Below are 10,423 nucleotides of genomic sequence, written 5' to 3' on the forward strand. Positions count from 1 at the left end.
TTATCATATAGCCCCCATATAACCGTACCTCCCGACATTCAGTATTTTGATGATTTTAGCGACATTATTCGCCGGAATCGTTTCAAAGTTGGCATTTGAAGTTCGTAATGGATACAACAGCCCAAAACAGAAAATTATCTGTGCAGGTCCACGTCTTCGTGTAGCCCTCATATAACGGTACCCCCCGATAATCGGTATTTTGATGATTTTAGCGACATTGTTTACCGGAATAGTTTCAAATTTGGTAGTTGAAGTTCGTAATGGATTCGTAATCCTAAGTCAAAAAATGAGCCATGTAGGTAAACGTCCTCATATAGCCCCCATATAACGGTAGCCCCCAATATTCGGTATTTTGATGATTTTAGCGATATTATTTAGCGAAATCGTTCCAAATTTGGTATTTGAAGTTCGTAATAGATACTGCAGAAAATGGGCCATGTAGGTCCAAGTCTTCATATAGCCCCCATATACCGTACCCCCCGATATTTGGTATGTTGATGATTTTAGCGACATTGTTTACCGGGATTGTTGCAAATTTCGCATGTGAAGTTCGTAATGGATACTTCAGTATAAAACAGAAAATTGTCTGTGCAGGTCCACGTCTTCGTATAACCCCCATATAACGTTACCCCCCATATACGGTATTTTAATGATTTTAGCTACATTATAAACAGATTTTTCTTCAAGTTTCGCATTTAAATATTGTAATAACTTAAGACAAAAGTTGGCTATGTAGGCCCACGTCGTCTTTTAAGCATTCGGAATTCTTAATATATTAACAGAATTTTTAACGGATTTTATTTCTGGAAATTGCCAAATTTGTACCAAACGGTACATCTTTTTTACTTGTTATTTAGTATTTTCGTTTTAACTTAATATATAACATCTGAAAGTCGCGTATATGGTATATAGGTTAGGTTAAAGGATGAGTGGTTGTTCGAACAACCACTCCACTTTGTGACCTGCTGGGCCATTGTGTTCTTCCAATTTGGAGAAAAGTTTAAGGTAAAATAGGAAAATAGAGAATAAAGGGCGAATTAGAAGAAAGAAATGAAAGTTGTGATCAACGTGTAGTCTTTAGCCAATTAAATCTTCTGGCTAATTAAAGCAAAATTGCTCGCTCGGTTTCAGAGAAAGGGAAAAATTTGGGTAGTATTTGCTTACCTAGTAGCCTCTGCCTGGCCCCATACAGAGTTGGACAGTGGCATAGTAAGTGCTCCACCGTCTGAGTATCCTCCACGTCCTGACAGAGCCTGCAGTATTCGGCCCGACCTTCTATATTCTCCAAATTTTTTCCAATTTAATTTTTGGTCAAGGACAGAACCGAGGTACTCCATCCATTATAGGTAGCGAAAAATCTGGGATTTTCCGCTTCCTTGTAAAAGTACGAGCCATGTAGAAAGTTTCTGCATGAGATCTGAAACAGTTTGCATTAACTTTCCCGCAATCAGCAGTAACACATCGTTGGCATAAGCCACTACTTTTATTCCGCCATGTTCCAGGTCTTTTATTATATGGTTTATTACCACATGCCAGAGTAATGGTGACAGAACCCCTTCTTGTGGGGTACCCCTAGTAACCAATTTCCTGAGCACTCCGATGCTTGAGTTGATGATCCTGTTGCTGAGCATAACATCATTCCAATCAAAAGTGAGGGAGATTTGGGTAAATGGAAATAAAATAACTGATTTAAATTAATAGTTAGAAGTTCTTAAAAGTCATTTTTAATCACGCCATCTTTCGAATTGATATATAACGCTATTTTTTCAAGATTTTTACTGTCCTTAAATATTTTAACTTAGCAACGTTTAATCTTGGATCTCTGGCCAACGTTATCAGAAAAAATAACTTAATGAGATTATGTGTCAATATAAGGTTGATGTAGCTTTCCTGCAAGAGATATATTTACCTAAAGGAACCACAGTATACTTGAATAAATTTATAGCATTAAGAGATTGTAATCTTCTGGGGATGTTATTGCTATTAGAAAAAATGTTTCTTGTGCGAAGGTACATATTTCTGGATTACAGTTTCCAATTTTATTTGTTCCGGTTGAAGTTAAAAATTATGGTTTTAATCGAAAAATCGTATGCGGGTCTATTTATTTTCATAGCAACTGTTTGCGCCATTGTGGGGAAAAGGGGGAAATGTGCAAAGTAAACCAATATAAAATAGAATAGAATAAATAAAAACGCATTAGTGGGATTAGTTTAGGAATAAAATAAGGCTAAAGCCAGGCTTTATTGATAATACATTAAAAGGGATTGGTAAACAATATTAAGTTTTTGCACAATAGCGGGGAGAACCTTCGTTCGTATTGGGCGATAGAAGAAGCGAGAGTTTTACAACAAAACAACGATCCCAACATGAAGTAAGGCGGCGTTTGCGCCATTCGCCACTCGTTGAAATCAGTTGACATTGAGAGATTTCAACGATGTTAATCATTTACGAATTAATTATGCGTTAACCCATTGTAAACGTAGCAAAACAATATATTTAAATCTAAGTTTAACATGCCGCCCACATTGCAACATTTTGAGATGTTGTGACTACAGTACATAATTACAATTTTTTCAAGTTTTTTCCAAATTCAATTCAATTCTTTTTTATTTTTTTTATAATTTTTTTTTCCAAAAAACAATTTGTAACACTATGTTACATATGCCCACCCAAATATGGTGTAGTGGGCTATCGGTAACCCTGGCGTCGCATGCACCCGTTTTTACGACCCTGGCATAGACTTCCGGCCTGAGTATAAGGTCCACCCGGCCAGGCCTATTTAAATCAGGATCTGCCAAAGGAAGACCAAGAAAGGAGTCTTTTATGCGCTCTGGGATTGCCGCTGTAGGCGTATGCGCTTGGCCCAAATGGGTCAGCACTGCCACAATTGAAATGGACTGACTCCGGTCGTAGATCGAGGCCCACAAATTTGACTATCATCGATTCGCGATGTAGGGAACCGAAACACTATGCACCAAAGAGGAGTATATCTACCTCTGCCTACTACATTTGTCCAATACCGCCCTCACGATAAAGAGACGGTTAAAAGCATCAACTTTGACTAAAAAAAGTCGAGGAAAGGCAGATACCAGGCTGGAGGGAGAACAACTATATCGTCTATGTCTATCTCGCGCTCTGGAAATGTCCATTTATTCCTCATGTGTAAATGTTTCAAATATTCCTCTTTCTACCGCAAATTAAACTGGTGTGCGAGGGCCTGAATTTTCCTTAACCGATTAACTAGACTTAATGGTTGCTCTGTGATGAGTGGTTTGGGTGGTGCTAACAAAGGCGCCAAAGTATACGGGAATTCTAGTACGCTTCTATTCTAGCCAAAACTTTTGCTAATTCTTCTAACGTGAACTTAAAATATCGATGCATTCGAAAATGTAGTATAAAGCTCTTGACACCAGCTTATCATAACTCTCCTATATCAGGGGTACCAGCAGGTATGTAATGCCACGATAGGTCCTGATCTGATAACAAGGAAAAGACTGAGCCATCATTGTATTTGAGGAATTCTTTAAAACGTCTCCGAAGCTCCAACAAAATGTGTTCCATTATCCGAAAAATGGAATGGGGACTCGAAACACAAGTAGAGCACCCCCGCGTATGCCCTTTCTGAAGCATCGGGAAAGACATGAAGTTCGGCAGAAACTCCTGGAACATACTGAATCCACCTGGGGGGTAGTTTGTGATAAAAATTTCCAATCAGCTTCAGTATCTGTCAAAAAAGAATCTACTAATACTGTATATCAAACAATTTCGTAATAAACGAAATTACTTCCCTCTTAGTCTAACTGGGGTTCGAAAAGATTGACATCTGCCAAGCTAAGATCGGGGATTTGCGCCCTCAAGTCTGAATTGACCACAACTGACGGAAGATTTCCAGAAATGGTAGGCAACGAGTGGACTGCTAATACGACAAACTTTATTAGCAGTAGCCGAGAGCCAACAATTAACTACGATAATACAACAGCATTAGCAGAAGATGCGGGAAGCTTCAAACGATTTTGGAGTCGCTCTGAAATAAAACAAGACTCTGATGCAGGATCTATCAGCGCCCTAGCGAGATACGAAATATCTTGGTGAACGATATTAACCATAGCCGTACCTAAAAGTACAGATTTGCTCTGAGCCGTCTTCTTGAGCCAATCCTGAAACATTGATATGCGAATGATGCGCTTGTACTTGTCTATTACTAAACCGTTTAGACTGATCGGTGTCACGCATGTTATGAAGACGCATGAATACCAACGAATTCGCTCAGTAATAAATGCATCCAATTCTTCCAAGATGAAAGAGAGGATTTATCTTTCACACTCTGCTCCTAAAAAGTCTGAGTTATTTTTGGCAGTCGTTGGAGACACAAAAACACAATAATTGGATCCCAATTTTCAGTTTGATCTCATAAATGACCATCGACGTTAAACAACCATTTACACCACTTTAAATCGACTTCAATCCCGAACTAGAGCACTGGTATGTCGAAAAAAACCTTCAATTGATTGTGAACGAGAAGTCGAGGATTGTCATAAGTTTCGATCAAAGCCTTCCAAGCAGGCGCAAAACAACGATTAGTTTGTGGGAACTTTGATTATTTAGTGGAAACTTTGACAAAGTTTTTCAATGTTGCTTAGACGAGCATTATTTATGTACACGGTTGTAAACAAATCCCTAAAGGTTGGCCATGAAATCGCCTTAAAAAATATTTGTGTATTTGCGGAAAAGCTAGATTATGTACCACATCCGAATTTGAAACATAATCTAATGTACGATCGAATGTACGGATTTTCGAGCGAAGCCTGATTCGAATCATTCAATTAGTTTCGCATTTCAACCGACATTTACGAAAACTCGCACCACTTTTCCCCACGATAGAGGTAAGCGGAGTCTGAATCTGAGAAGGATTTTCGAGCGAAGTTTGAATTGAAACATTCAATTGGTTTCGCGTTCCAACCGACATTTTCGGCTGAATTGGATTAAGTGATTTCTCTAGGGTTTCAACCGGGTTTTTAACAACGACGCTACCGATCCACTAACACTTGAATTAATAGAAGTAGGACGAATCCTTGTAAATTGATGTAACTTGCTATTAATTGCAGCCTGGCATCCCAGATAGACTTGAAAAGATCCATTATATTTCTGATCGACCGCATCTGTTTCTTCTTTAGATGTCTTTACAGACGTCATCTTAAAGTCACAGCCTTTTTCGAACTTTTGCTGTACTTTTTCCCACAAGTTTCCTAATCCATTAAGATGGGATTTTAATGTATGAAAATTTAGTTCATCGTCTCGCATGGATTTCAATTGAGCGCTGAACTGCACGAGAGCATCCGAAGTTCTAATAAACATATCGATTGGCATTTTGAAAGTTTTTCCCAACTTCGCACAATATATACCGCAGTGAAAAATCAAAATGTGAACTATAAATTCCAAAATTATAATCTCCAATGAGATGTTAAGCAACAAATACAAAAGTACCACGAAAATGTGGTACAAAAATATTTAAAAAATGCATTAACAAATATATATATATAGTTAAGTAAATTTTATAAAAAATTTGTATGTGTGTATGAACCTGCAATTTTCCAGAAAAAAACCGTATTTTTCGCGCACAAAAAATTCAAAATATTTTAATTTTTACTATTTTCCAACGAAAATATAGATATTATTTCGTTTTCTTTCAAAAGTTACCTACAATATAAAAGTTACCATATATATAAACTCCCGAATGTAGCTTGTTTTTCAAAAAATATTGACCAAAAATAAAATTACTGAGCAGAAAGTCAAAAAATTTAAATTCCTCACAAAAAATATAAATTTTAACACTTTTTATTAAAAAGTCGTATTGACCGATCGTATGCATGCGTTGATTATTTTTTCGAAAAACGTCGTTTTATTACACCCAATTATAATTAATAATAATTCTAAACAAAATACAAAAATTGTTCATATATTATATTACAGGACGTAATATGGTTCACCTGTAATGCAACGAACGATAGAAAAATATCAACGTCTGCACCAAACGTATGTATGTATACGCGTATGTGTGGCTACGGACTAAGCAATGATCATCAGCCATGTGCCTATTACTGCGTTTGTATGTTTGTCCATCGATCGTTAGCGAATAACCAAACAAACCAATGCAATTGCTATGTGTATTGTTGGGGGTAATTTTTAAAAATATTTTAAATTTGCAAAAAATTTAAAAATTTTTTAATTTCAACTATACCGGTCGATAGAAAATTTACAATATTTTATTTTCACTAGAAAAGCCAAAAAATACACCTTTCGTTTAATTATTTTGGTTTATTTATTTTCTATGAATTTTTTCGAATCCCAAAGGCAAAACAATATGTGCAAAACTAGACGGCGGGGGAACTGGTACGCCACGCGTTGTAAAATGGCAATATAACAAATAAACCACACGATTATTGTTGTTTTACACATTTTTTTCCGAAAATTCTTTCCTTAGAAAGAAAATGTTTTTTGGTTAATTTTAATGGAAAATGTAATGATGAAGATGATGATGTTGTGTGTGGACTGTATATTTTTATTGATGGTGATCTTTGATTTGTAAAAAGAAATAATTAAATTCTTGTTGTCGATAGCTCGTTATCCGGCCCAATATCAAATAAAATAAACGAAAATAAGTATAAAATAAAGCAGAAGCCAGGCTTCATTGATAATAAATAAAAAGGGTTTGGTAAAAAATATTACCTTTTTACGGGGAGAGCCTTCGTTCGTATCGGAGAGATAGAAGAAGTGAGAGTTTTACAACAAAACAACGATCCCAACCTGAAGTAAGGCATTGGCGCCATTTGTTGAAATCTGTTGACATTGGCAGATTTCAACGATGTTAATCATTTACAAATTAATTATGCGTTAACCTATTGTTAAAATAGCAAAAAAAAAACTTTCAATCTAAATTAAACAGTAATTGTGATAGAAGATTATTTGTATATTTTTTGGTTGTGATTTTTAATAATATTTTAATAAGTGAGAGTTTTACAACAAAACAACGATCCCAACATGAAGTAAGGTGGCGTTGGCGCCATTCGCCATTCGTTGAAATCAATTCACATTGACAGATTTCAACTATGTTAATCGTTTACAAATTAATTATGCGTTAACCCATTGTTAAAGTAGCAAAACAATAGTTTTCAATATAAATTATACAGTAATTGTGATAGAAGATTAATGTGCATTGGCTGGTGAGGTCCTTTGAATTGGATTGCATGTGAATTCAACAAATTGAAGTTGTGTTAAAGTATCAATCAATTTCTCATTATAAATCACTAATCTATTTTATTTTATTTTATTTTATTTTATTATACCCTCCACCATGGAAAGGAGGGTATATTAACTTTGTCATTCCGTTTGTAACATCCTTAAATATTCGTCGTAGACCCCATAAAGTATATATATTCATAATCAGCATAAAATTCTAAGTCGATTTAACGATGTCCGTCTGTCTGTCTGTTGAAATCACGATACAGCCCACATTATTTGACGTAGAGCGCCAAAATTTAGCAGACGATTAGTATTATGTCTAGGATGGTATTGAAAATGAGATATATCGGTCCACGTTCTGGTATAGTCCCCATATAACGGTACCTCCCGATATTCGGTATTTTGATGATTTATGCCACATTTTTTCACGGATTTTCTAAAAATTGGTATTTGTTGATCATAATGGTTTCCAGCTCCGGTGGCGAAACATTGCATGTATGGGTCCATGATTTGGTATAGCCCCCAAATAACGGTACCTCCCGATATTCGGTATTTTGATGGTTTTTGCCACATTTTTTCACTTATTTGTCTAAAAATTGGTATTTGTGAGTCATAATGGGTCCTAGTTCGTGTGGCGAAACATTGTATGTATAGGTCCACGTTTTGGTATAGTCCCCATTTTGACACATTTTTTTACGAATTTCTCTGAAAATTTGGTAGTTGTAGATCATAAAGGGTCCCAGTTTGTATGGCGAGTCATTGTAATTATAGGTCCACGGTTTGGTATAGCCCCCATGTAACGGTACCTCCCGATATTCGGTAATTTGATGATTTTTGCCACATTTTTTTCACGTATTTGTCTGAAAATGGGTATTTGTAGGTCATAATGGGTTCTAGCTTCGTTGGCGAAACCTTGCCTGTGTAGGTCCATGATTTGGTTTAGCCCCCATATAACGGTACCCTCCGATATTCGGTATTTTGATGGTTTTTGCCACATTTCTTCTAATGTTTCCTTTACCCTAAGGTGGAGGGTATTAAAAGTTTGGCCCGGCCGCACTTAATGTTCTTTTACTTGTTTTATTTATTGAAGCCTATATTAAAATTTAAAGCACATTTACAGACGATCAAATGCTCGTTTGATCACGATCTGAACTGAACCCCTCTGTGATATTAGTAGATAATATTTTATTAATTATTATTGCCTGACTTATGCACTATGATTTCACCATTTTCCAGTTTATTTTACTCCTATGACCACAGCTATTTATCTATATTAACAACGTGCTGACTCTTCGTTAATATTCGGCATTCGGCAGTGTTTCTTGTTTGCTGTCGTGCTGTATGTATTTACAACTATTCTTTTCTCATTGCTTAAACCTTAATTGTTTTGCGTTTACGTCTGCTGTCGATTTACGATTCAGTGTCTAAGTTGCTTATTGCCTGACTGTTTAAAGGGAGTTTTTAACCACATTAAAAAGCACCAAAAATGTCTTTTTGGATAGTCGCATGAGGGTAATGTTATCATATTTCTATACTTCTTTCTCAGCATAAACGCTTAAAATATTTTATTTAGTTACGATTTTTTAAAACTTTAGCTGTATTTTAGGCTCGTAAAATTTGTGGTATAGAAAATGACTCATATAAGTCCATGTTTTTGGAATTACACCCATATTACATTAACCAACTTGTTCCAAAAGGAAGAACCCATCTTTGCAACGGTATTTTATTGATTTTGAAGTTAACAATATTTTTTCCAGAATTGGTTTTTATTTGCAAATTCGTGTTTCTAAATGTCAGAAACTATATTTCTAACTATGTACCGTCATGATTTGGTATATTCCGTGCGATCTAAGGTACCGAAAGGGGTTGGACGTTTACACACATTTTGTACTCCGAGAGAATTGAAACACAAAGAACTGTACTAAATCTTACAAACAAATTTTTTTTTAATTTTTTTTGTAATTGTTATTTTTTGAAGTAGGCTTACACAAATGTAGGTAACGCACGATTGCAATAATAGTTCAAATAGGTTTTCCTTGTTAGCCGATTTAGATATAGAACCCCATTCGAATGTAATGGCAAGTTATACCTGCAAGATGCCGTGACACTTACTGAAATGATTCAACTATTGAAAGAAAATGTCTTCTTATTCTTACACTCCTGAGAAGTTAAAGAGTCAAAGTCTTGTCTATACAGGGCTGTTGTTTTAAGATCAATACGAATGATGTTAGGTTAGGTTTAAGGACGCGCGGTTACCTTTTGGTTTAAAGTTTTCAGTGCCGCTTGGCTATCGACATATTTAGTCACCGGGCCGTTAACTTCGTTATTCCTTTGACCAATAAGTCTATGGCATTTTGACCACAAAGATTTCCGCCTGGAATACGCTACAGTCGTCTGAGCTTGTAGAATTCATTCATATTAAGAGTGTCCCAGAAGACTCCAGCTCCCGTTCCGCATTCCATCTTAGAACTGCCATTATATACAGCTATGCCGAAAAGGTGGATTGCTACGGGCCCAGGCGTCCCTGACAGGTATGGGACGTCAGGTGGGTCGAAACTCAATCGTGGTGAAATGTAATTATTTGTGTTTGCTTCCCCTCCCACAGTTGCTACACGACCTAAGATCGCAAAATGTCCATAGGATTGACTCACCATTGCTTTAGTTCTCTGCACACACACCTAAGTGTTTGTTCCTCTACGTGTATGCTTGAGGTGTGCTCTTGAAAGCACCTGTTATTAGGAATGCAGCTCATTGAACTTTGTCAATCTTCGGAAATAAAATGACTTATTTAAGGAGTGCCACCAGACTTGAGCTCCATAAGATATTATAGGACGAACAATTGACTTATAAACCCATTTAATTATTTGTGGTTTGAGGCCACAACTTTTACCTATAGAGTTGTTGCAATAATAGAGTGTAATTAAGCCTCTCCATGCACGTTCCTCAGCATAAGCAACAACGAACTTCGCCTTGCGGTGTACCTGACGGACGTCTCTCCAATGTGTGAATTTATTATTCTGCCGGTAAGCATGTCATCAATCTAATTGACGAGGTGTTGGTACATTAAGTCTTGAGTGCAGTCCTTGGACTCGTGTGACACTGTCCCTCGATATCTATAAAAGCTGCCAAGGTGAATAGAGAATCATTCATGTTTTGCTCGATGTATTCAACGACATCATTTTGC

The sequence above is a fragment of the Musca domestica genome, unplaced genomic scaffold (assembly GCF_030504385.1).
Source record: "Musca domestica strain aabys unplaced genomic scaffold, Musca_domestica.polishedcontigs.V.1.1 5, whole genome shotgun sequence".
Taxonomy (NCBI): domain Eukaryota; kingdom Metazoa; phylum Arthropoda; class Insecta; order Diptera; family Muscidae; genus Musca; species Musca domestica.